The sequence below is a fragment of the Anolis sagrei genome, chromosome 4, assembly GCF_037176765.1.
Source record: "Anolis sagrei isolate rAnoSag1 chromosome 4, rAnoSag1.mat, whole genome shotgun sequence".
NCBI classification, from domain to species: domain Eukaryota; kingdom Metazoa; phylum Chordata; class Lepidosauria; order Squamata; family Dactyloidae; genus Anolis; species Anolis sagrei.
The window spans coordinates 109,115,147-109,142,387 of NC_090024.1; positions in this window are offsets into that span (position 1 = coordinate 109,115,147).

Here is a 27,241-nt window from a genome sequence, read left to right on the forward strand (position 1 = left end):
CCTTGTGGCAACACCAGAGGCACTCCAAGTGGTCAAAGGACATTTAATCAACTACCAAGTTTGCAAAATGTGTGCTTTTTTATCTGTTTGTTTGTTTTGTTCTGTTAGAAATGTAATACAATGGTATGGTTGCTGATGACACGATAAATAAAATATAAATAGTAATGCTCAGACCACAGAATCTTTATTTACTAAATAAGTACAATATAAAATTGCAACAATATATTATATAAAATAAATGGCATCTTGCATATTTTTTAAAAAAACCAATTCAATTAAAACATACCCAATATAAACAGCAGTACTGTAATTGAGTTAGAGAAGGCTAAATTAGATAAGAGCATGCCTAGAGCAATCAACTGCAATATCAGCGATCAATCTTGTCCAAATTTTTATTCCTACAAGGCTGAAAAGAGAAAGCTCATGCATTACCATAGAATCAGTATCAGACAAGAGAAAGGAAATATTTTATGAAACATTATTGAGATGTAAATAAAACAGAATAGAGCCTATGAGTCTGGTTCCTGGTTCGGGATATGTGAAGAAGAGGATAGATAGATACGTTTTATTGATTGGCCTATTGAAGAAGAGGAGCAAATAGAGGGGGGGGATCCTCAATTTCTGGAGCCCCACAAATACTATGGCATTCGGTTCCACAATTTCCAGTGGATACCAAAACCTATGGATGATTAGGTCCCATTATGTACAATGGTATAGTAACATGTTGTCCCTTATATTTATTTATTTAAAACTTTTATATCCCGATCTTCTTCACCTACGTAGAGGGACTCAGACCGGCTAACAGCAAGGATCCAATGCTAACAGTAAAAATCTAAAACATCATATATCAACAGTAAATTAACAAATACATCTATATAAATAAAAATGTAATGTTTGTTTGTGGGATTAACAAAACTCAAAAACCACTGGACGAATTGACACCAAATTTAGACACAAGACACCTAACAACCCAATGTATTATCCTTCACTCAAAAAATTGATTTTGTCATTTGGGAGTTGTAGTTGCTGGGATTTATAGTTCACTTACAATCAAAGAACATTCTGAATCCCACCAACGATGGAATTGGGCCAAACCTCCCACACAGAACCCCCATGTGGGCCACAGCAATGCATGGCAGGGGACGGCTAATATAAGATAAATTACATAAAAGCAGTTCGCCAAGATAAAAACATGTCCAACTCTGTCCGTATATTCAGTCCATATATTGTGGTCAATAACTTTGGCCAGTTACTGGTCTCACCCATCATTCTGCAAAGGCCTCGTTCCACAGCCAGCTTTTCACTAGCTTCCTAAAGGTCAGGAGGGAGGGGGCAGATCTAATTTCATTCGGGAGGGAATTCCATGGCCGGGAGGCCAACACAGAAAAGGCCCTATCTCTCGTTCCACCAGACGTGACTGCGAAGGTGGAGGGACCGAGAACAGGCCTCTCCAAACGATCTTAACACTCTTGATGGTTCATAGGGGATAATTATTATATATTGTACTAGCTGTCCCTGCCATGCGTTGCTGTGGCCCAGTCTGTTGATTTGGAAAATAAAGTAATGAGAAATTGTTGGTTTCTTATATATGCAATGCCTCTATGCTTGTGGGTAAACAGTATTTCTTGCTGTTTCTTTGTCAGTGTTGATGTGGAGTGTCTGGTTTGCCTACTCTGGAACCAGGCATGTAGCCGGGGGGGGGGGGGGGGGCTTGAGGGGCTTCAGCCCCCCCCCCCCCGAAATTGTCATGGTGGTTCGCGAAAAGGCCTTACTGATGCATTATTTAAACTGTTATGTTTATTCATATCATGATCTGATCACCATACTCAATATATCCCATATGCATGTGGGTATTGGGGGTAATGATACAAAAGGTTTGCTAGGCTAGACCCTCTATCACTCAGACTCAGCCCCCCCCCCCCCGAAACTCACCCCCGAAACTCACCCCCCCCCCCGAAAAAATTCACACACCCCCCCCCCCCCCCGAAACGAAATCCTGGCTACGAGCCTGTCTGGAACATGCAACATATCATAGTCCTTCTTTAAGGGTCCCTTTCAAATCTATGATACTCTATCTGTGTATGTGTGAATCATATCTATCTCTATCTATCTATCTATCTATCTATCTATGGCTGGATGGCTCTTTGTCAGGAGGGCTTTGATTACATTTTCTTGCCCTGATGACAGGAGTTGGATTGGATGGCCTTAAGTATTTTCTGTTGGTCATGGAGGTTCAGTGTGGGAAGTTTGCCCCGATTCTGTCGTTCTTGGGGTTCAGAATGCTTTTTGATTGTAGGTGAACTGCGAATCCCAGTGACTACAACTCCCAAATGTCAAGGTCTATTTCCCCCAAATTCCATTGAGTGGTTGTGCCAAGTTTGGTCCAGATCCATCATTGAGTCCACAGTGCTCTCTGGATGTAGGTAAACTACAACTCCCAAACTCAAGGTCAATGCCCACCAAACCCTTCTAGTGTTTTCTGTTGGTCATGGGAGTTCTGTGTGCCAAGTTTGGTTCAATTCCATTGTCGATGGAGTTCAGAATGCTCTTTGATTGTAGGTGAACTATAAATCCCAGCAACTACAACTCCCAAATGACAAAATCATAATTTTTTGAGTGATGGTCACTCCTTGTGTTGTGAGATGTTTTGTTGCCAAATTTGGTGTGATTTCATTCATTGGTTCTTTTGTTTTTAAGATACTCATTATGCACAGAGCATTTATATATATATTTTCAATGGCAAAACAAGATTTGCTCCTGGGATTATTTTATGTATGTATTTTGAAGCTGTGGTTACAAAGGGTTAAATGTACACCAGCAGAAGGTCAATCAGAAATAAGAATGCCTGCCATCAATCTTAGCTATAGGCATGTTGTTGTTCATTCGTTCAGTCGTCTCCGACTCTTCGTGACCTCATGGACCAGTCCACGCCAGAGCTCCCTGTCGGCCGTCACCACCTTCAAGATCAGTCCAGTCACTTCAAGGATGCCATCCATCCATCTTGCCCTTGGTCGGCCCCTCTTCCTTTTGCCTTCCACTTTCCCCAGCATAATTGTCTTCTCTAGGCTTTGCTGTCTCCTCATGATGTGACCAAAGTACTTCAACTTTGTCTCTAGTATCCTTCCCTCCAGTGAGCAGTCGGGCTTTATTTCCTGGAGGATGGACTGGTTGGATCTTCTCGCAGTCCAAGGCACTCTCAGAACTTTCCTCCAACACCACAGTTCAAAAGCATCTATCTTCCTTCGCTCAGCCTTCCCTAAGGTCCAGCTCTCACATCTGTAGGTTACTACAGGGAATACCATGGCTTTGACTAGGCGGATCTTTGTTACCAGTCTGATGTCTCTACTCTTTACTATTTTATCGAGATTGGACATTGCTCTCCTCCCAAGAAGTAAGCGTCTTCTGATTTCCTGGCCACAGTCTGCATCTGCAGTAATCTTTGCGCCTAGAAATACAAAGTCTGTCACGGCCTCCACATTTTCTCCCTCTATTTCCCAGTTGTCAATCATTCTTGTTGCCATAATCTTGGTTTTTTTGATATTTAGCTGTAGGCATGGTTTGAGGTAAAGGCTGTAAATACTTGTATTTTTAGTATTGACTCCTGGCCAATGCCTAGATCTGGCCCCATGATTAATACAACCTTATTTACCTTAGTGTCTTTGGCTGTGATGCCAGTCTAAGGAACAAGATTTTCCCCTTGGAGATGCAATTAGTACAATTAGCGCAATTTGTGTATTTAACAAGGAGCTGTGGCAATGCCAACTTTCTGATGAAAGTGCCTGCATAATATTTTGAAATGCATCTCTTTCACATCTGAGTCACATTAAATTTATATTCTTGGGATGCGCACACACACAAAATTTAGATGTGCATCCCAGATCCACAATGTATGCAGATAACCTCAGATGTCCTGTTCTCAAAGCAAGTTTCTAACTTCAGCTGCTCAGAGTTTGTTTTATTATAACTGTCAGATATTTAATTTTAAAATGTTTTAATTTATATACAGCATAGTCTTGTTTTTGTTATGCAACATGAAAGAACAAACCAGCATTTGTGATTAATTACCAGCCCGGCACCTTCAGAAACCTAAGAACTGCTGAGCTTGCAATAACAGATGCAAAAGCGGCTTTGAACAATAGCAGGAGATATAAATCTTACATTCTACCAATTGCAGAGACTTCAGGCCTGCCATATCAATCAAATAAATAATGTTAATATGCAGAAGTACTTTATTTTCCTGAAGATAAATCAATACTTTATAATAACAGGCATCATTTACAAATGCCAGGTCCTTATGGTTTTACAATATATTTTTTCTGATCTCCCCCTTTCCCTTTTCTATGAATAGCCAAAAACATTTTCTCTTATCTTTCCTGCTGCCTTTGTACCTCTGGTGAGCTTTATTACTTTTTATTTTAAGTTCTTTACAATGTCTGTGTTTCTACCATCTTGAGTCAATAACCAGCAGGATATGTGTTTTCTGGATGCTTTGCAATAAAGCTCTGGCAGTGCTTCATCTGGAATGATTAGATCTGAAAATGTTTTTCATACTGCCAAAGTCCAATTTTTCACATCCCAGAACTTTCCTATAACATCAGGGAAGATGACAGGGTTGTTTTGTTTTGTTTTGTTTTGTTTTGTTTCAGAGAGGTGACTGTGCAGATCATAACTCACAGCTTAACGTCACAAAGCAGTTTCCTTGTCTAGGATCTTCTTCAGTGTATGCACTCATCTGTGCCCAAAGGGTTGGTTGGAGAAGGAACATCGTGTCCATTTACGGTGTAAGCAGATACCCTTCAATTGTCCTGAGTTGGCAGTCCTAATGAATCCTTTGTTATCCCATTTTTTCAAACTGCTTTTAAAATATCCCTGTCTCTCTTTCTTCCTCCTCCTACTCCTCCTCCTTTCCCCTTTGAGCTCAGCTTACTTCAAATGCGACAGAGTTCAAAGTGTAAATTTATTTATTTATTTATTTATTTCAAAGTTTTATATACCGAGTTTCTCACCTCATAAGAGGGACTCAGCCCGATTTCCAACCATAAAAACACATACAATCAGTAAAATATCAAAGTGCACATTACAATAAAACATTTAAAAAGCACATATATTTAAAACTACAGTGGTCAGTCGTCATACTAAACTCGAATATCGAATATACACCGTCTTCCATCCAGATCGTTGTCTCATTCTTCGAAAGCCTGTCTCCATAACCACGACTTCACCTGTTTCCTGAATGTCAGGATTGTTGGGGGCAGTTCTGACCTCTGGCGGGAGAGAGTTCCAGAGTCGTGAGGCCACCACCGAGAAGGCCCTGTCCCTTGTCCCCACCAGCCGTGCTTGTGAGGCCGGTGGGATCGAGAGCAGGGCCCCTCCAGACGATCTTAGTAATCTTGATGGTTCGTAGGGGAGAATACGTTCGGAGAGGTAAACCGGGCCGGAGTCGTTTAGGGCTTTATAGGTTAACACCAGCACTTTGAATTGTGCTTGGAAGCTAATTGGCAGCCAGTGGAGCTGGTGTAACAGTGGAGTGGTGTGCTCCCTGTACCCAGCACCTGTTAGTAATCTGGCTGCTGCACGTTGTACTTGCTGCAGCTTCCGGGCAGTCTTCAGAGGCAACCCCATGTAGAGAGCGTTGCAGTCTAAACGGGATGTAACCAAAGCGTGGACTACCGTGGCCAAGTCAGCCTTCCCAATGGGTTGTTGTAGGTTTTTTCGGGCTGTATGGCCATGGTCTAGAGCAGTGGTTCTCAACCTTGCTAATGCCGTGACCCCTTAATGCAGTTCCATATGTTGTGGTGACCCCCAACCATAATATTGTTTTTGTTGCTACTTGATACCTGTCATTTTACTACTGTTATAAATCGTAATGTAAATATCCGATATGCAGGATGCATTTTCATTCACTGGACTAAATTGAGCACAAATACCCAATATGCCCAAATGTGAATGCTAGTGGGGTTGGGGGGAGGATTGATTTTGTAATTTGGGAGTTGTAGTCACTGGGATTTATAGTTCACCTATAATCAAAGAGCATTCTGAACTCCACCAATGATGGATTTAAACCGAACTTGGCACACAGAACTCCCATGACCAAGAGAAAACACTGGAAGGGTTTGGTGGGCATTGACCTTGAGTTTGGGAATTGTAGTTCACCTATGTCCAGAGGAGTGCTGTGGATTCATGCAATGATGGATCTGGACCAAACTTGGCATGAATACTCAATATGCCCAAATGTGAACACTGGTGGAGTCTGAGGAAAATAGGCCTTGACATTTGGGAGTTGTAGTTGTTGGGATTTATAGTTAACCTACAATCAAAGAGCATTCTGAACTTGACCAACAATAGAACTGGGTCAAACTTCCCACATAGAATCCCAATGACCAACAGAAAATACTATGTTTTCTGATGGTCTTTGGTGACCCCTTTGACACTCCCTCATGACTCCCTTATACAGATGTGTATAAGCACATGCTTAAAAGGCAAACATTATTAATTGAGAAAAACATACAAAACTCCTATTTTAAGCAGAAGAGCTCTGGGATTTAGGAGAAGCGCAAAAAAAAGCCCACTTCAATAGAATGGTTTTTCACATTTATTTATTTTACAGTATTTATATACCGCCTTTCTCACGCCTGGGGGTACTCAAAGCGGTGTACACATAAATAATGGCAAAATTCAACGCCTTACATTGGGCACCGATACGATGCCAATACAAACAATTACAATAGTAAAACTACAATTAAACATAAATCATAATTAAAACAATACATCAACAAGCATTAAAACAATAAAACAGTCTCATCAGTCAAATCGCCATTCCAGTCAATGTCTCTCTAAAATGCTACATTCATCTACTGTCTGAAGGCCTGGTCTCAGAACCATGATTTTAATTTTTTTCTAAAAGCCAGGAGGGAGGGAACGGATCTTACCTCCTTTGGGAGTGTGTTCCATAGGCGGGGGGCCACAGCCGAGAAGGCCCTGTCTCTTGTCCCTGCCAGGCGCATTTGTGCTGTTGACGGGAGCAAGAGCAGGGCCTCCCGGGATGATCTTAGATTACGAATTGGGACGTAGGGATGGATGCGTTCAGACAAGTAAGATGGCCAGAACCGTATAGAGCTTTATAGGTCAAAACCACCACTTTGAATTGGGCTCAGAGATGGACCGGCAGCCAGTGGCGCTGGCATTCCCAGAGGTCCTGTACCCCTGACCTCAATGAATGTGAAGGGTTAACTATACAAAATAAAACTGCAAGAAAATGTTCATGGAAATAGTTACACTGACCAGCATTTCTCAGCATTTCCATAGTGAAAACTATATTATCAAGACAAACAGAATGAGCATTACCCTTAAAGTCGCAGCATTTGAAGTCAGAATATACCATTGATTAGAGCCAGGGAGCAGCAGTTTTGTTGTTAAAATGTTTACTTTTGGATTATATAGATTTCATTTTAAGATATAGCATTACAGGAATTTTACTTTATGAGTCCTGTTGATATTAGGGAAGAAACTGGATTGAATTGAGGAGACGTGAGCTCAGAAGTAACACACTGTCACTGTCTGTCAAGAGACTTCGCAGAGCTATTTTGACAATAAAAGGGAAATGGTACCCATGTTCCCTACTAACACAGGTTCCATATAAAAAGGATACAATATAAATATGAAGCAATACAATAGTTACAAGAGTTTGTCTGCAAATGTTCAAAGAAAAAAGAATAGTTCGGAAATCTCACTCTTAAGAAATCGCAACCTTACTCAAAAAGCAAAACATTCAAAGCAGAACAAGGCATGTGGTTTGCATTGTGTCAAAAAACACAGAGGTCATGGGGAATACAAAACCTGTATATTAATAATAAGTGGAAGTTTTTGTTCTCACAAGCATTTTCAAAAACTGGGACAACAGTGGGCGGAGGGGGGGAGAGGGAGTGAACACACACTTGCTGCAAATTCTTTAGCCTAGAATGGGAGCCGTTTCAGCAAGAGAGATGAGAGTTGCACATCTTGTAATGTATAGTTGTGCAGGTTTTTAAAGGTCACTGGAGATTTGGAGGACACAGTACTGGTGCATACACTCCCAGCTGTTTTCCAAGACTCTCTGATATTTTTTTCCAGCATGTTCTGCAAGAAATATTAATGAGCATTGCAGAGTCAATTGCTCAAAACTCACACCATGGAATCCCACTGCCTTGATGAAAAGTGCAAGTTTTCTGGACTAATTCTCTTCCTTACAGCTGTTCAAGATGAGATTGGCAAGTGAAGTAGAGGACAGGACACCTGTATCTTTAAGGGTCATGTAGAAGAGGGAATTTCAGTAGGCATTGCTTGCTATCTGTGAGCTGACAGGCTCACATCTCCAAAGTTTGGACTCCAGTTCCTCTGTCCCTCACCTGCATATTTTTCCTTGTTACTTTTCTCCTCCTTATCCTTTACGTGTCGCCATTTTGTTACCTTTGCTTCTCCCCTGAATTCTCATCTGTTAAAATTTAATTTACAGTGAAAACCTCTTCTTTTGTTTTATATGTATGTTTACACTAGCCAGCATCTTGTTAATAACTTAACATCCATATATTGGCTTGGGCATTGGGCTACAACTCTAGAGACCAGGTCCTAGTCCAATTACCTGTTCGTTCCAAGATGCTCAAGAGTGTTCTTCAAAATAGGTTCAGCACCTTGGATAGCTCTCATGAAGTATGGACCAAAACCCAGAGTTTCACAGACCCATGTTATGGAAGCCACCAGTCATGTGTCACCAGTCACAAGTCAGTCCGTCCCCATCCCTCCCCCAGTGGCCGGAACTGAGCACAAGCCTCCAAGATGCTGAAGATTGAAAAGCTTATATATACCTCTATCTATGTACAGTTTTTTGTCTTCTCAGTGTATAACGGCATTGAATGTTTGCCGTATTTTTGGAATGAGCAATGGAAGAAGTACAAGTTACGTTTTAAATAAGTGTTATGAAAATAATAATAATAATAATAATAATAATAATAATAATAATAATAATAATAACTTTATTTATATACCGCTCCATCTCCCCGAGGGAACTCAGAGCGGTTCCCAAGTAACATCACAAAACATACAAAGTAAAAAAACAACATAACCATAATTTATGATGCCATGCATTCATAAAGTGAAGTTAAAAACAATCAACATAACAATATAAAACATATATAAAAAACCTTTAAAACATATAGTCATCCGTGTCATTCTGTTAAAACATCTTCCAATCACATTGACTGGCCATTCCATGTTCATCATTCATAGTTTCATGTTATCTATTCCGCTGCAATCTCAAAAGCTTGCTCAAAGAGCCATGTTTTTAACTTTTTACGGAAAATCAGGAGGGAGGGAGACAATCTAATATCCCTGGGGAGGGCATTCCATACCTGGAGGGCCACCACTGAGAAGGCCCTGTCTCTCGTCCCCGCCAATCATGCCCGCGATGCAGGCAGGATTGAGAGCAGGGCCTCCCCAGACGATCTTAAACTCCTAGATGGTTCATAGGAGGAGATACGTTCAGACAGGTTAGCTGGGCTGGAACTATTTAGAGCAGGGGTCCTCAAACTTTTTAAAAAGTGGGCCAGGTCACAGTCCCTCAAACTGTTGGAGGACCGGATTATAATTTGGGGAAAAAATATGAATGAATTCCTATGAACACTGCACATATCTCATTTGTAGTGCAAAAGACACTTAAAAACAATACAATAATTAAAATTAAGAACAATTTTAACAAATATTAGTATTTCAATGGGAAGTATGGACATACTTTTGGTTGATGAGATAGGATTGTTGTTGTTATGTGCTTTCAAGTCATTTCAGACTTAGGTTGACCCTGAGCGAGGGCCGGGTAAATGACCTTGGAGGGCCGCATCCAGTCCCTGGGCCTTAGTTTGAGGACCCCTGATTTAGAGCTTTATAGGCTAAAGTCAGCACTTCGAATTGTGCCAGGTAGTAAATTGGCAGCCAGTGGAGCTGACACAACACAGGAGTAGTGTGCTCCCTGAGCATCACTCCTGTTGGTAACATGAGTGCTGCCCATTGGACCATTTGAAGCTTCCAAACAGTCTTCAAGGGTGACCCCACATAGAGCACATTGCAGTAGTCTATATGGGAAGTAACCAGAGCGTGGACCACCATGACCAACTCAGACTTCCCAAGGTACAGGCGCAGCTGGCACACAAGTTTTAACTGTGGTCACCGCCAAAACCTGTTGACAGTTTAACAGTTCTCACTTTCCTGCTTCCTGAGACACTTGCTGACTGGAGCATAGGACAGCAGCCCTAGTGCAGTGGTTAAGAGCAGTGTGCCCCTGTGTGGAGAAAAAGAAGCTAAATCAGATGGTTTTGCTCAGTGTTTTGTTTGCTGAAAAGTTGCACAGGAAATTGACTACATCTCCAATTCTATGTGAATATATTTCACCATGGAAAGACATAAAGAGAAATAAAGCAAGATGTACAAAAAGGAATAATGGAAAAAACCCGTGACTCAGAACTGAGTTGGAAATTCAAGGATTCTAGACAAGGGTTCTCTACTGTTTTTGTTCTGTCGTGCGCTGGGCCTGTAACAGCTGTACTTTTCTATAGGACGTATACTTTAAGCCCAGCGGGAAGCCAGGGGCGCCTCAAAGAGAGGTTCTCAGGGATTTTCTTGAAGTGATAGTCTTTAGAGTCTTTAATGATGCAACAAAGTCTTTATTATGGAACAAACAACAAATCTTCAATGGTTCAAACAACACTTCAAGGCTTTCTTAGTCTAGTCCTCAATGGGCTGGTACCTAACTTTAATTAACTGAACCTTCTCTGTAGGAAAAACCCTTTTTAACCTCTCCCAGGCTGTTTACTATCTATGCCTCATTGGTGTGGGTCCTACTACCGATTCCAAATACATCTGGGTATTGAGTAGACCTACCAGTCGAGGCTTGAAGATATTTCAGCTGGAGTTCGGTGGATCTGTAGTGCTGTCCTCCCTCAGAGAATTCTTTGAAACTTCGGGGCTGTTTTCCCTCTGTTCGCTGTGAGGCTGAGAGGCTGTGAACTCTCAGCCAGAGCCTTGGGACCTTTTCCTCAGAATTTCTGTTTCCCCGGATGTTCTGTTTCCCTGGATGCTATTGAGAAAAGAAGCTTTTCTACGGGACGAGCTGGTCTACGTCCTATAGTTTAGCTTCCTTGTGAGAGACTGACCAAAAAATGGCTCCTTTCCCTCCCAGAGCCCTGAACAAGGGGCGGAACCAAAGCTTAACTATGACAGGCAGGAGGCCTGCCCTATGATTGCAAACAGATATCAGAAAGAAAATAAAGTTGGAGTTCCTGGTACAGCCGCACCAGCACAGTTTTAGTATTGACTCCTAGGAATTGAAATTTTCAGCCGTAGACAGGGCACAGAGCTAGTTGGTTATTCAAAATGTCCAGAGGTGGTGGACCAAATGAGATAATCTGTCCCAAGTTGGAGTTATAATATCAAGACTCCCCCACTCCCTGCCTTCTCCTTTGTGAGTGGGGAAAACATTGTCCAATGAGTTGACTGGCACTCACGTTAAATGCATTGTCTCACTGTGGAGTAGTAGAATGGAGTGGGCTATCAACACAATAACTCCTGAACTTGACCTTCAGTGCTATCTAGCCAAGGCAGCTCACTGGTTTATTGGGGAATTGTGAGCAATGAAAAAGGCTGGATGATGACTAGAGCACAGATGGTACATTTCTCATAATGAGCATGACCAAATGCAAAATAAAGCATATTACTGCGCTGCTTTTATGGTGGTGATAAAGCAACCATAACTCACACCCACAGACAGTAAGACTTTTTCAAATGGTCAATGTTCTAATAAAACCTGCCCCTATTGGATTGTATTTTGAAGCCTCAGATGCCTAGTATGACATGTTTGCAAGACACATTAAATTGTCTTAGTGCTATTTTAATTTAAGGGATTAATTTTAATTCAACTGATTTCGTTTCAGTCTGGACTTAGACACAGATTTGGATCTCGAATGGCTTTGATCCCCTTAGCAACTAGGTGATGAGTTAGTGGAAAGTATTATTTGAGGGATGACTAGCTGGATGGCCGAGCAAGAAAGAAGCCCTTTCGGCACATCGCTGGCCCAGGGAGAGACAGACAGAGACCACAGTCATCACATTAAGGTTTTAACGCAGGAAGAGAACAGAAGTCTGGGAAATGTAGTTAAGGATAGGCCTTTTGAATTCTGTGCCACACGGGTTCTCTCCTTCCCAAACTACATTTCCCAGAAATCCTTCCTGAAAGTTTTGGTGGGAGAAAACCTGTGTCCATTCTCTAACAGGATTTCGAGATGGATTTTGAGATTTCGAGATTGGAAGTTGAATCAACCCTGTGAAGTAGGCAAACTTTGCAGGGAGTAAACTTAGTAGGTTTCCTATTATTATTATTATTATTATTATTATTTCAAAAGCTGGATGGGTGTTTTTGGGGGGTGCTTTGACTGTGCTTCTGTGCTTTTCCTGCCTGGCAGAAGGGGGTTGGACTGGATGGTCCCTGGGATCTTCCAGTGAAATAGTACTGATAAGTTTATGTTGGTTAAAATTTCCTAAAAATCATTAGATGTGCGTATCTTTCTGAAACTTGGGGAGGAGGGAGGGATGATGCCCTGATTATGTTGTATCATTGAAAATAGAAATTCAAGGAGGTAGCTCTTGTATTTTTTTAAAATGTTGTACATAAAAACTTTTGAAAATTCCCCAAAACCAGTGGATGTGTGAAACATTCTTAAACTCTGGGGGTGGGTGGGTTAACAGTGGTAAATGTGTTCTATAATTGTTGCAAGTTTCATCCCAAAAACTCAAAAAATGAGGGAGAAATGAGCCCCTGAAGTTTCCCTCCTTGCACAATTACTTAACAAAAAGGTAACAAAAATTTCATTACATCATAATACTTACCCATTGCGATATTTTAGAAACACTTTAGAAATTAGTATTGAAGCATTTTTTTTCATTGATCACACACCCCTAGTAATTAAACTAGCAAGTGTAAAAAGAAACTATGGACTTACTATGTGTTAGTGAAATTCATAAATAATCCTTTGAGCAGAAATAAAATATAATGTTTTAAGTGGAGCACAGATGAAGAAATGAGCTTCAAAGGAAAAAGAAAAAACGAGCATTGAGTTTTTGGAGATCCTAATAAATACACATTTACTGTATCGATAATTTGCTTTTCCATTCCTGTGAGTGGTTGAATACCCATTGCACTGCTTTGTTCAGAAGTCTATGATGCTGTTAAAATGGCAAAATCAAGATTCTCTTTTGGGATTAGAAATATTTTCAAACTGTAGGTGTTGAATCTATGGAAGCAGCATCTATGGATACAAAGAGCCAACTGGGCCTGTACTACAATAGTACCGTAATCCAATTTTCAGCAGCAATCTCTTTCCAATATTCCTCCCCTTGTTTTGAGACTTGAAAAAAGAGCCATGTCATGGGACCTGAAAAACCTAACAGAATCTTTGTAATGGCACGGTACTGAAAAGTGCTGATACTCTTTGGTAATATGATTTTTTTTTCTTCCCACCCCTCCCCAAGGGGGAAAAAAACAAGTAGTGCAGGTGAGAAGCAAGTAGGTGCACAGACTAACAGTGCTAGTCATTAAGCAACATCATCCAAGACTGCAATTTCTTAGCCAGATAGAAATCTACAAATTAAACCACTAATTATGTTTTCGCTTGTGGTGGAGAAAAAGCTGCGGTGCCGACATTCACCCGCTTGCTCCAGTGCACTGTCACCCTTCCCTTGCCTTCACCTGTTCTGCAACATACCTGGGCACCTGCTGGAAATACCAGGTGAGGGGGAAATCTTGAAATCTGAACTGAGAAGCAAACAGGACTTTGGTCTTTCACTACACAAGGCAAATTCAGGATCAGGGTAGAAGATCATACCTGCCATATCCCCATCGACTACAAATCAGCCTCTCTCATCACACTTCACTAGTTAATTCCACAAAAAAATAATAACTAGAAACAAAACTATGAGGGTTGAATGATAAGTAATGCCTCCACCTTCGTTACTCGGGTTCTGATGGGAATATTTCAATAAATCAAATGCATAAATAATCCTTAGAATGTGCTCTTTATCTACCACTTTTCACTTTTCCACATAATCACCAGACAATTGGATACATTTCTGCCAATGATGAACAAATTTTCTGAAGCCGTCATGGAAGAAGTCGACACTCTGTGTCTGCAACCAGCATCTCACAGTTCTCTCATCCTAGGTAATCATCATCATCATCATCATCATCATCATCATCATCATCATCCTTTATTTGTACCCCGCTACCATCTCCCGAAGGACTTGGTGCGGCTTACAAGAGGCCGAGCCCAAATACAACAATAAAACAGCAGCAGCAACAACACAATAACTCAAAAAACAAAGCAATAACAATTAACAACACCCAATGACGCAATTAAAAACAATAGCCAGGCCAATTGTAACAATTAAAATTAAAAGTGCTGGGCATGACAAGGTGGGGTGTTGGGAGGGGGATGGGCATGCAGATATCCTGAATCTCTGATAAAGTGCGTTGGGACATAGGTGCTAGGAGATTCCTTATTCTGGAAAGGTACCCATCATGCACAGATCTTCCAATAGCCAAGCAAAGCAATAATGTGACCCACACGTTCCTGTGAAATGCCGATTATGCTTGAAATTTCTCTCTGAGTGATATAACGATTATCCTGAATCAATCTGTCAACCTTTTGCTTGTGAAACTCGGTGGTTGCTGTCACAGGACATCCAACTCTTTGTTTGTCACGCACAGGCATGTAGCCGGGAGGGGGGGTTGGGGGGCTTCAGCCGCCCCCGAAATTCTCATGGTGGTCCGCGAGAAGGCCTTACTGGTACATTATTTAAACTGTTATGTTATTCATATCATCATCTGATCGCCATGCTCAATATATCCCATATGCATGGGAGTATTGGGGTAATGATACAAAAGAGTTGTTGTAGGTTTTCCGGGCGATATGACCATGTTCTAGAGGCATTTTCTCCTGACGTTTTGCCTGCATCTGTGGCAAGCATCCTCAGAGGTAGTGAGGTCTGTTGGAAGTAGGAAAATGGGTTTATATATCTGTGGAAAGACCAGGGTGGGACAAAGGACTTTTGTCTGCTGGAGCTAGGTGTGAATGTTTCAACTGACCACCTTGATTAGCATTTAATGGCTTGGAAGTGCCTGAGGGAATCTTTCTTTCAGAGGTGATTTGATGTGCCTGATTGTTTACTCTCTGTTGTTTTGCTGTTGTAAATTTTGAGATTTTTAATACTGGTAGCCAGATTTTGTTCATTTTCATGATTTCTTCCTTTCTGTTGAAATTGTCCACATGCTTGTATATTTCAGTGGCTTCTCTGTGTAGTCTGACATGGTGGTTGTGAGAGTGGTCCAGCATTTCTGTGTTCTCAAATAATATGCTGTGTCCAGGTTGGTTCATCAGGTGCACTGCTATGATGCTGACTTCTCTGGTTGGAGTAGTAGTCTGCAATGCCTTTCATGTTCCTTGATTCGGGTTTGGGCGCTGCGCTACAATACAAAAGGTTTGCTAGGGTAGACCCTCTTTCACTCAGACTCACCCCCCCCCCCCGCCCGAATCAAGCTCAGCTCCCCCCGAAACAAAATCCTGGCTACAGGCCTGGTCACGCAGGTCAGATGTTCCCACCTCAACATCTTTAAACTTGTCGAAGGCTTTCATGGCTGGAATCACTCAGTTCTTGTGGGTTTTTTCGGGCTATATGGCCATGTTCTAGAGGCATTTCTCCTGACGTTTCGCCTGCATCTATGGCAAGCATCCTCAGAGGTGAGGTCTGCTGGAACTGGGAAAAAAGGGGTTTATATATCTGTGGAATGACCAGGGTGAGACAAAGGGCTTTTGTCCACACCTAGCCCAACTCACAAAGCCCTTTATCTCACCCTGGTCATAATGCATTCTCTAATGAATCTCCTTTTTGAGTGACACCTTTTGCTGTCAAGAATTCAATGATTGCATGTTGCTTAGGTCGCATGCAGGGTTCCATACTTCGCACTTTAACAACACAACTGTTCAATGCTAAGGCTTCCCGCCAAAATGGAACTGTAGAGGAGAGTCTACTGAAGAAGCCAGTACCTGCCATATACCAGTACTGCCATCTGTTGAGGAGTTACGAAGGTGGAGGCATTACTTTTCATTCAACCCTCGTATTTTTCCCTGCCCCAGTTCAATCCTGGCTGATTTCTTTCAGATTTTGGTTTCTAAGAGGCAGGTAAGGGTGACATCCTTGGTTCATTTATTTATGTTAACTGTTAATGGCCAGTGCAATCTGATACTAAGGAGAGATCTTGAACAACAGGGTATCAGGTCTCCTTAGAAGATATTGATTGCTGGTGCTCTCCTTGTATTATTTTACAGAGGGCTACTTAAACTGGATATGAATAATGCTGTTTTGCATGCAGAGTTCATATCAAGCCACATGGGATGCTTTCAAGGTGGTTGTTTTCTTTTCTTCCTCTTTTCTTTGTTTTCTTTTTTTTCTTTTTTTCCGCCTGTACAGCAGCACACTCCTTCTGAACAAAATAAATGGGCATAATTGCTTTGAATGACAGAGTGTTTCGTATCAATGGGACTACACTATGAAAAGTGTGTCTTAGGCTTCAGCTCAACACTAGGACCCTTAAGTATGGCAAGGGTGGTGAAGAAACAGCTCAGTCAATAAACCTTATACGGATGAGAATTTCAGTTCAATAGAAATGATAGAAGATACAATCATCAGCCCAACATGAATCACCAGCTATTGTTACTTGTTGTCACATGCTATTTTATGTTTACCAAAAATGTTTCACAAACTACAGCCACATGTTGATAAATATGTGTTGTAACCAGAGAAGAGAAAAGAACCGGCAAAACCCACAATGACATATTTAAGATACAACCAACAAGTCTATATACGTATATTGCATTTAGGATTTTAAGATAGATTCACAAAGAAAGAATCTTGTGCCAGTATTAATCAATATTCCTGAGATTTCTTGTATTGTATTTAGTTTTCCTTATTTCTTTTTGCATATACCAGTGTTTCACAATCTTCCTAATGCCGCGACTCCTTAATACAGTTCTTAATGTTGTGGTGACCCCCCAACCATAAAATTATTCTCGTCGCTACTTCATAACTGTCATTTTGCTACTGCTATGAATCGTAATGTAAATATCTGTTATGCAGGATGTATTTTCATTCTCTGGACCAAATTTGGCACAAATACCTCATCGACCAAAATCTGAATAGTTGTGGGGTTTGGAGGAGTTGATTTTGTCATTTGGGAGTTGTAGTTGCTGGGATTTATAGTTAACCTACAATCAAAAAGCATTCTGAACTCCACCAATGATGAAATTGAACCAAACTTGGCACACAGTTCTCCCATGACCAACAGAAAATACTGGAAGGGTTTGATGGGCATTCACCTTGAGTTTTGGATTTGTAGTTCACCTCTATCTAGACCAGTGTTTCTCAACCTGGAGGTCAGGACCCCTGGGGGAGTCGCAAGGGGGTGTCAGAGGGGTCACCAAAGACCATCAGAAAACACAGGATTTTCTGTTGGTCATGGGAGTTCAGTGTGGGAAGTTTGGCCCAATTCTGTTGTTGGTGGGGTTCAGAATGCTCTTTGATTATAGGTGAACTATAAATCCCAGATAGTACAACTCCCAAATGTCAAGGTCTATTTCCCCCAAACTCCACCAGTGTTCACATTTGGGCATATTGAGTATTCATGCCAAGTTTGGTCCAGATCTATCATTATTTGCAGAGTGTTATCTGGATGTAGGTGAACTACAACTCCAAAACTCAAGGTCAATGCCCACCAAACCCTTCCAGTATTTTCTGTTGGCCATGGGAGTTCTGCGTGCCAAGTTTGGTTCAATTCCATCGTTGGTGGAGTTCAGAATGCTCTTCGATTGTAGGTGAACTATAAATCCCAGCAACTATAACTCCCAAATGACAAAATCAATCCCCCTTCCAACCCCACCAGTATTCAAATGTGGGTATATTGGGTATTTGTGCCAAACTTGGTCCAGTGAATGAAAATACATCCTTCATATCAGATATTTACATTACAATTCACAACAGTAGCAAAATTACAGTTATGAAGTAGCACCAAAAATGATGTTATGGTTGGGGGTCACCACAACATGAGGAACTGTATTAAGGGGTCGCGGCATTAGGAAGGTTGAGAACCACTGATCTAGAGAGAACTGTGGACTTAAACAATGATGGATCTGGACCAAACTTGGCACGAATACTCAATATCCCCAAATGTGAACCCTGGTGGAGTTTGGGGGAAAGGGATCTTGACATTAGGGAGCTGTAGTTGCTGGAATTTATAGTTTACCTATAATCAAAGAGCATTCTGAACCCCACCAACGATAGAATTGGGCCAAACTTCCCACACAGAACCCCCATGTCCAACAGAAAATACTGTGTTTTCTGATGGTCTTTGGCCACCCCTCTGACACCCCCTCTCAACCCATTCAGGGGTCCCAACCCCCAGGTTGAGAAACACTGGCATATACCAATGCAGTTGCATTCCTTTAACCTCCATAATACGCACCCTACATATATTTATTTATTTAATTAGTTTTACCCTGCTCTCTATCAAAGATATCAAATGTGTTGGATACTCCACAGCTGGAGTGCCACAACTAAAAATGTACTAATGTTTTTAGTTTTTTAAAAAAAAAATACTATTTTTGAAAAACCTGAAACTAGGACAGCCAATGGTTTATTGCTGGGGCGGTCTGGAATTCCCCAGCCACTTCGAAGATTACAAGAAAATGCACATGAATGTACGCTATACAGAAAGACATGCAGTATTACCAAAAAAAAAGTAAAAATGAAGGGTATGATAACAATAAAAATGTTACCGTGATGCACAATTAAACATCTAGCTAAAAGGTCATCATTTTTTATAGGCACATAGTGGTATTAACTTTTCCCTTGGCATTTTTGTGTTGAAAACTGCCGTTAAGAGAAGCCTGGCTGTTCTCGTTTAAACCAGAAATGCAGTTTTGGAGATTGATATAAATCTCTAAAAGATTTTTAGAGAAAATAAGGGTGGAAAATCTGGTACTTCAGAGAGAGAGTGCTGAAGTGTAATGAACCATGTCAGAAACCACACACCTTCAAGATAAATGGTGCAACAACACCGTTCTGCTTAGTCTTCAAATTATAATACTGTGGCATCTCTATTTCAGTAGCATCTCTAAAGCTCTCCAAAAAAGCTACAATGGGGGAAGGGAATGGAGCAGGGCAATACCAGTGATTTCAGCCTTCACAAGTACCATGGGCTTGGAGGCCCATTATGTCAAATTACAAAGACCCCATCTACCCTGCCATATAATCCAGGTTCTGAATCCAGTTTATCTGCTTTGAACTGGATTATATGGCAGTCAGGGGTGGCTCAACCCATTACACAAAGTAAGCATTTGCAGTATAGTTGATTTTGCAAAGAGGCGCTCTTGAGGCGCTCTTGGGGAAAAATAGACCTTGACATATGCGAGTTGTAGTTACTGGGATGTATAGTTCACCTACAATTGAAGAGCATTCTGAACTCCACCAATGATGGAATTGAACCAAATATGGCACACAGAACTCCCACGACAAACAAAATATATATCAGTGATTGGTTGGGGGGGGGGGGATATGGGATGTATAGTTCACCTACAATTAAAGAGCATTCTGAACTCCACCAATGATGGAATTGAACCAAATATGGCACACAGAACTCCCACGACAAACAGAAAATATATATCAGTGATTGGTTGGGGGGGGGGGGGGAGCTGAAAATTACCTAGGGCCGCCTCTGATGGCAGTGTAGACTCATATAATCCAATTCAGAGCAGATAATCTGGAATCAGATACTGGATGATATGGCAGTGTAGATCCAGCCCAAATGAGACATAAACGGGATGAAGGCAAAGGAACAGAGGCTTTATTTGCTTTGGTCAAAGTGGATGTCAGCAGAATCTGTGCTCTCAAAAGCTGACATTATGCATTGAAAATATACAGAAGCAATTACAGGAGTTTGTCAGAAGTTTACAACAAAGGACTTTTTCCAGTGTTGATTGGCTCAGCCCAGAGGTGGCCCTAGGTAATTTTCAATGGTAAGCAAACAGTATTTTTGCACACACACCCTCAACCAATCACTGATATATATTTTCTGTTCGTTGTGGGAGTTCTGTGTGCCATATTTGGTTCAATTCCATCATTGGTGGAGTTCAGAATGCTCTTTGATTGTAGGTGAACTAGACATCCCAGTAACTACACCTCGCATATGTCAAGGTCTATTTTCCCGCAAGAGCGCCTCAAGAGCGCCCCTGGGCAAAATCAACTATACTGCAAATGTTTACTTTGCGTAATGGGTTGAGCCGCCCCTGCCCATAACTCTTTCAGGATTGGATTTCCCTTCAGAGAGGTAGATTTTTCTCACTTCCTGTTATCTCACCCCATTCTTAACTCTGATCATGGGGGAAAGGTGTCTCCACTGAAGCTTTCTCACCAGTCCTTGTTTCCACAACTATATTCTTTCAAAATCCAGTTACCACAGGGACAGAAAGTGAGGTTACAAACAAATTAAACTTAAGATCAAACCTAGAGTACTGATCTTGTTCAAAACTTGGGAACTGCCTGTACTGTGCGTAGCTTCAAAAGGCTTGGAGTCATTGAAAACTAAGCACTTTATTTTATTTTCCCAGGATTCTTGAGTGTCAGTATTCATATAAATGCTGGCATCAATCCTAAATAAATGCTTTGAAAAGTACAGTATTTTAATATTTGACAAGGACACAAAAATATAGGTTTTGGAAAGCACTTTAGATACTTAAAGACACTTGTTTCCTTTTTCTGCCTTTTTATAGTCCTTTTCAAACCTTTAAATGATATTTTCCCCATAGTACATTGCAAAAGGAGCCCAGAATAACATGCTCGTGCAGCTACGCCTGTGCCAAAGTTTAATTTTGTGACAGAAGCACCAGTGGAGCATTGCTTGACTATGGTTAAAAATGGTTAAGGGGCAGTAAAAAATCTCAGCTGTGTGTCTTTAGCTCTGAGCCTGGGAGACCCTGGAATTTAGGGAGCCTTACTCCCTGTTGGCAACACTGCCCCTCTTGCCAAGTCTTTAAAATAAAAATAATACAAACACATATTTTAAATGGCAAATTGAATCCACCAAACCAAAATTAATGGGGATTTTAGGAATCATGTTGAACAGCCATATGGAGCCTGTGGATCACACCTTGCCAATGCCTTGAAATCACACCCAAGACATGAGTTTGCTTTCTGGCCTTAGGCAGGACATTCTCAGTATTTATCTCACAAGGCAGACAAACCAGCATTGCAGCCAGACTGTCACTTATGGTGATAATTCCTATCACATGACAATGTGCACATCACAGTCCCAGTCTGCTTCCTCCATTTGATTGTTCCCTGCATAATATTTCATGTTGTCTAATTGATTTTATCCCAAATTGTCTCTACAAACTGATCATCCATGTTCTCAGGATGTTCCCCACCATTCCACAATGAACAGCTTTCTTTTTTTTTTTTTGGTCGTGTCAGGAGCGACTTGAGAAACTGCAAGTCGCTTCTAGTGTGAGAGAATTGGCCGTCTGCAAGGACGTTGCCCAGGGAACGCCCGGATGATTTGATGTTTTTATCATCCTTGTCGGAGGCTTCTCTCATGTCCCTGCATGAGGAGCTGGAGCTGATAGAGGGAGCTCATCCGCTTCTCCCCGGATTAGAATCTGCGACCTGTCGGTCTTTGGTCCTGCCGGCACAGGAATTTAACCCACTGCGCCACCGGGGGCTCCATTGAGGGCAATGCAACCACATGAAGCCTCCCATGTTGCCGTCGCTGGCTTTTTTGGGTGGTGACTCCACTGTTTTGCATACATAGAAGGCAACATTAGGGATTGTTGTATCTGTAATGGATTTTCTGAAGCAGCAAAAGGGTTTACCTTTTGACATTACTATGAAAATCCAGATGAGTTACTAGCTTTCTGTATTCTGTTAATATAAATATCAGATATTCTTACAGTTGAAACTTAACCTCTGCATTGGCTGAGATGAGGTGCACAAGATTGCCATGGAAGTGAAAAAATGTGAATTAAGAAGAGATAATACCTCTAGTTGACCACAGAATTGAAATGGAGGACATAGCAGTTCCTAGAGAGCTGTTCTCTCTAGAAATGTCTATGAGTTCTCCAACATGACTGGAGGAAGTTGCCCATGGAGTCACACTGGTAGATCTAGAGATTCTTAGAAAGAACATTTTTAATCAAACCTTTAATTTATTACATTCACAAAACCAAAACTGCAAATGTGGAGAGACAACTCTAGTCCTTTATTTGATGTCCAGTGTTAAGAAATGACATTTTCTCAATGACTTGTCTGTATAAAGTTGACAAAAGTACTGACTCATTAACTTTAATATAAGAAAATCTGAAGCAGTGTTTCTCAACCTGGGGGTTGCGACCCCTGGGGGGGGGTCACAAGGGAGTGTCAGAGGGGTCGCTAAAGACCATCAGAAAACTCAGTAGGTGAGCTACAACTCCCAAAGTCAAGGTCAGTGCCTTCCAGTATTTTCTGTTGGTCATGGGAGTTCTGTGTGCCAAGTTTGGTTCAATTCCATCATTGGTAGAGTTCAGAATGCTCTTTGATGGTAGGTGAAGTATAAATCCCAGCAACTACAACTCCCAAATGTCAAACTCTATTTTACCCAAACTCCACCAGTGTTCGCATTTGGGCATATTGGGTATTTGTGCCAGGTTTGGTCCGGATCCATCACCGAGTCCACAGTGCTCTGTGGATATAGGTGAACTACAATGCCAGAATTCAAGGCCAATGCCCACCAAACCCTGCCTGTATTTTCTGTTGGTCATGGGGATCCTGTGTGGGAAGTTTGGTTCAATTCCATCATTGGTGGAGTTCAGAGTGCTCTTTGATGTTAGGTGAAGTATAAATCCCAGCAACTACAACTCCCAAATGTCAGTCTGTTTTATCCAAACTCCACCAGTGTTCGCATTTGAGCATATTGGGTATTCATATCAAGTTTGGTCCAGATCCATCATTGAGTCCACAGTGCTCTTTGGATATAGGTGAACTACAGAACTCAAGGTCAATGCCTAGAAAACCCTTCCAGTATTTTCTGTTGGTCATGCGAGACTGTTTTTATTATTTGTTGTTTTAATTATTGCTTATGTACTGTCTAATTATGATTTATGCTTAATTGTCATTTTATTATTGTGGTTGTTATGGATTGGCATCGCATCAGTGTCCAATGTATGGCATTGAAGTTTTGCCAGTTATGTGTAAACTGCTTTGAGTCCCCCTAGGGGTGAGAAAAGCGGTATAGAAATACTGTAAATACATAAAATAAATGGGAGTTCGGTGTGCCAAATTTGGGTCCATTCCATCGTTGGTGGAGTTCAGAGTGCTCTTTGATTGGTGAACTATAAATCCCAGCAACTACCACTCCCAAGGGACAAAATCAATGCCCCTCCAACCCCACCAGTATTCAAATTAGAGGTTATTAGGTATTTGGTCCAGTGAATGAAAATACATCCTGCAGATCATATATTTACATAACAATTCATAACAGGAGCAAAATGACAGTTATGAAGTAGCAACTAAATTAATGTTATGGTTGGAGATCACCACAACAGGAGAAACTGTAATAAGGGGTCACGGTATTAGGAAGGTTGTTCTGGTACAGCTGTACCAGGAGCTCCAATTTTGTTTGCTTCACATTAAATGCTTGTTTGCAGTCCTAGGTTTCAGGGACTCTGCAGATAGGTGGCTTCTTTTGGTTGCAGTTATAGGGCAAGCCACCTGTCCATCATCATTAAGTTTTGGTCCCGGCCCTTGCTCAGGGCAATTGGGAAGGGAAGGGAGCCATTTTTTTAGTTAGGCTCAGCTAGGTTAGCCAATGTACAGGACGTGTGTAAAGCTTTCCCTGTCCAAAAGTTTCAACCTTTAAGAACTCCAGGGAAGCATCCACCCAGCTTTAAGAATTTCCAGGGTTACAGAAATCCCAATAGAAACAGAAGGAAAAAAGTCTCCAAAGACTTTCCAGGGAAACAGCCCTAAAGATCAAAGAACTCCAGCTGAAGAGACTACAGGCCTTGCTGGTAGGTCCACTCGGTGCTTTGAGACACAATTCAACCCGGTAGTGGTGCCCACATCAGTTAGATTTAAGTTTACAGTCAGCCTGGGAGAAGTTAAAAGGGGGATTTTCCTTTAAAGAAGAAGTTATTGAAGATAGTTGCCTGTCCTTTGTGGGCAAGTTTAGGAATTCACCAGTTACCTAAAAGCTTGGAATCATTTATTTAATTTTACTGAAGACAAGAGAAGTTTCTGTTTGATTTATTGTCGAAGGCTTTCATGGCCGGAATCACTGGGTTGTTCTAGGTTTTTCCGGGCTATATGGCCATGTTCTGTTTGATTGTTCATCAATAAAAGACTTTGTTGTACTTCTCAAGCCATCTAAAGACTGTTTGTGGTGGAAACCTCTGAGAACTTCTCTTTGGGCCCCCTGGCTTCCCGTTGGGCAAAAGTTGTACGTCCTGTTTTAAAGACAACTATTTACAGGCCCAACGCGCAACAGAACAAAGGTTGAGAAACACTGATCTAAAGAACCACATTGCATTACTTGCAATTGAGAGGACGTTTTGGCTTATTCCTACCTCCCCACATTAAACAAGGGTTCCATGTGATGGAGCAGCACCCAAACTTTCTGAAGCTGTTTCTAGTCAGAATCAATTAACAAGTCAGTAAGACAATACAGCAAGAAGTGAGCTGTGAACTAGCCATAATTCCTGGAATCGCCTAGAACATTGCATCCTGTGGCCATCCAAAAACTACAGCTAAACAGTCACAGCCAGCTTCACCACCTGAGACATCACTTCTAGCTACAGTCTTCAGTTAATGAAGTAGACGTGTTCCTGACATTAAAGCTTTAACAGAAAAAGCAGAAATAGTAACATGGAAAGAATAAGAAGGGGTTCCAATACCACAAAAAAGGAAAAGTAATTTTTTATTCAAAAACTAACAATATGCATAGGCAAAATGAAATAAGGAAATCAGGTAAGCCTTGCATAAGCAAACAAGAGCATTTTGAACCACATAAAGACCACTTGGAGACTTCTAGACTGCATTCAGGGATGATTTTGTAATTCACCTGCTTCTGCTTAAGAGTTTCATGTTCGTTGGCCAAACATCTAGCTCTAGGCTTTTTGTTTGTTTTGACAGTGTAATTCCCTGCTATATGTTGTTGTGTGAAATGAAGACCTTTATATTATAATCGACCTTCAACACTCTGCTGTAATGAACATTCGTTCAAAAATCCTCCTTTTCTTAAAGGTTGCATTGTTACTATCAAATACAGAATCAAGGAAAATAAATAGAGATCCATAAAAAAACCCAGTGTGCAATTATTTTTAGTTGGCAGCTGTTTTTAATTTTCGTCTTCTTATATAACAGTTTATTGCTACCATTCTCCAGACCTAGATGTGACTGCCCTCAAACAGTCTTCCAGACCATGCAATGAGTTATCTTTCAATGCTTAGTTATTTATATGAAAAGTTTCTCTCCCAATGGAGATGAGAATTAGTACAAATGGTTTGTTGATATGCTGCCAACATTTTTTTTTTACTTTCCTTGGGAATAGTTATGAAGATTATAATGATGAGTGCCTACACTTGAAAATGTACCAATAAACCAATGTTTATGGGGTCAGGTAGTGATAATGATGTGATTTTCTTTGAGCACTTTAAAGCAGCACATTCATTAAAGGTGGACATTTCTGTTGATTATGAGGTTTATCCCTCTGCCAAAGGAATAGAGGGCTGCACCCAGAGGCGGCCCTAGGTAATTTTCAACGGTAAGCAAACAGTATTTTGGCGCCCCCCCCCCCCCAACCAATCATTGATATATATTTTCTGTTCGTCGTGGGAGTTCTGTGTGCCATATTTGGTTCAATTCCATCATTGGTGGAGTTCAGAATGCTCTTTGATTGAACTATACATCCCAGTAACTACACTTGCCACATTTGCTCCCTTGCCTGGCCCGCTTTGGGTCCGGAGGCGTGCCTGAAGACCCCGGTGTGTGCACCAAAAGTCACCTCTTGGGAGCGGAGGTGGGAGATACCTCCAGCCGGAGGGGCTCTCTCTCTCTCTCTTGGTCCCAATGGCTGAAGAGAAAGTCAGGAGAAGAGACGACTTTTGGTGCGCACGCTGGGGTCTTCAGACACGCTTCCGGACCCAAAGCGGGCCAGGCGCGGCGGCTCTGCCCCTTGGCCCACTCGCGGATTGGGGAGAGGAGAGGAGGCGGGTGGAGCACCGGGGGATCGGGAAAGGGAGCCGGTCATGGGGAAGGGATTGAACCCGGAGAATGATTGAGCGCCAGCTCTGCTCGCGCACCCAGTGGCTGGGTGGAGCAGGAACGAGAGGGGCTAGGCCAGGCTCAAGGGCCCGGCCCCTTTGGGAAGAGGATCGCCTGGCAGCGAGGCAAGAAAGCCGAGGCTCCCCCTGGACTGCTAGGGCTGTTGTGAGCTGAGGGGGCACTCCTCAAGTGGCTGTCAAGGGGCATTTACAGAGGTGCCTCTGCGCCCCTGGCAAAAAATAGTGTTCTGCGACCGCTTACTTTGCGTAATGGACGAGCCGCCCCTGGCTGCACCGTACCACTTCGTCTGAAATCTAGGACCTTATCACATTAAGAAATACTCCATTTCTGAGACTGTTTGAGAATGATTTTGAATGGTTCCCATCACATGATGTTTGCCCCATCCCATCAGTATTCCATTGGAATCCATCTACAAACGGTCACAGAAATGGATTATTTGCAGACTGAATTCTAATCATGTTTTCTGAAATGTTATGGATTTTTCCATTATTAAAGCACTGCCTTTGTGTGTGAAAGGAAAATCTGTATGTATCCCATCAGCAATGATACTTTTTAAACGGTCATAGAGTGATGTAAGGGTTGTTTTGAATGGATTGGGAGAAGCCAGCCTTCTATGGTGCGATGAGTCAACGTACAGTATTTTCAAATCGTAATAGTCAGGTGTGATGAGAAGAGAATATATCCAGTCCTAAAAAAATATGGGCAACATACTGATATAAATGGTCAAAAATAAACCAGATAAATCCCAGTAGACTTCCATGCCTATGTCCAGAGGACCAAATCCAGAGTGACCAAACGTCATCAT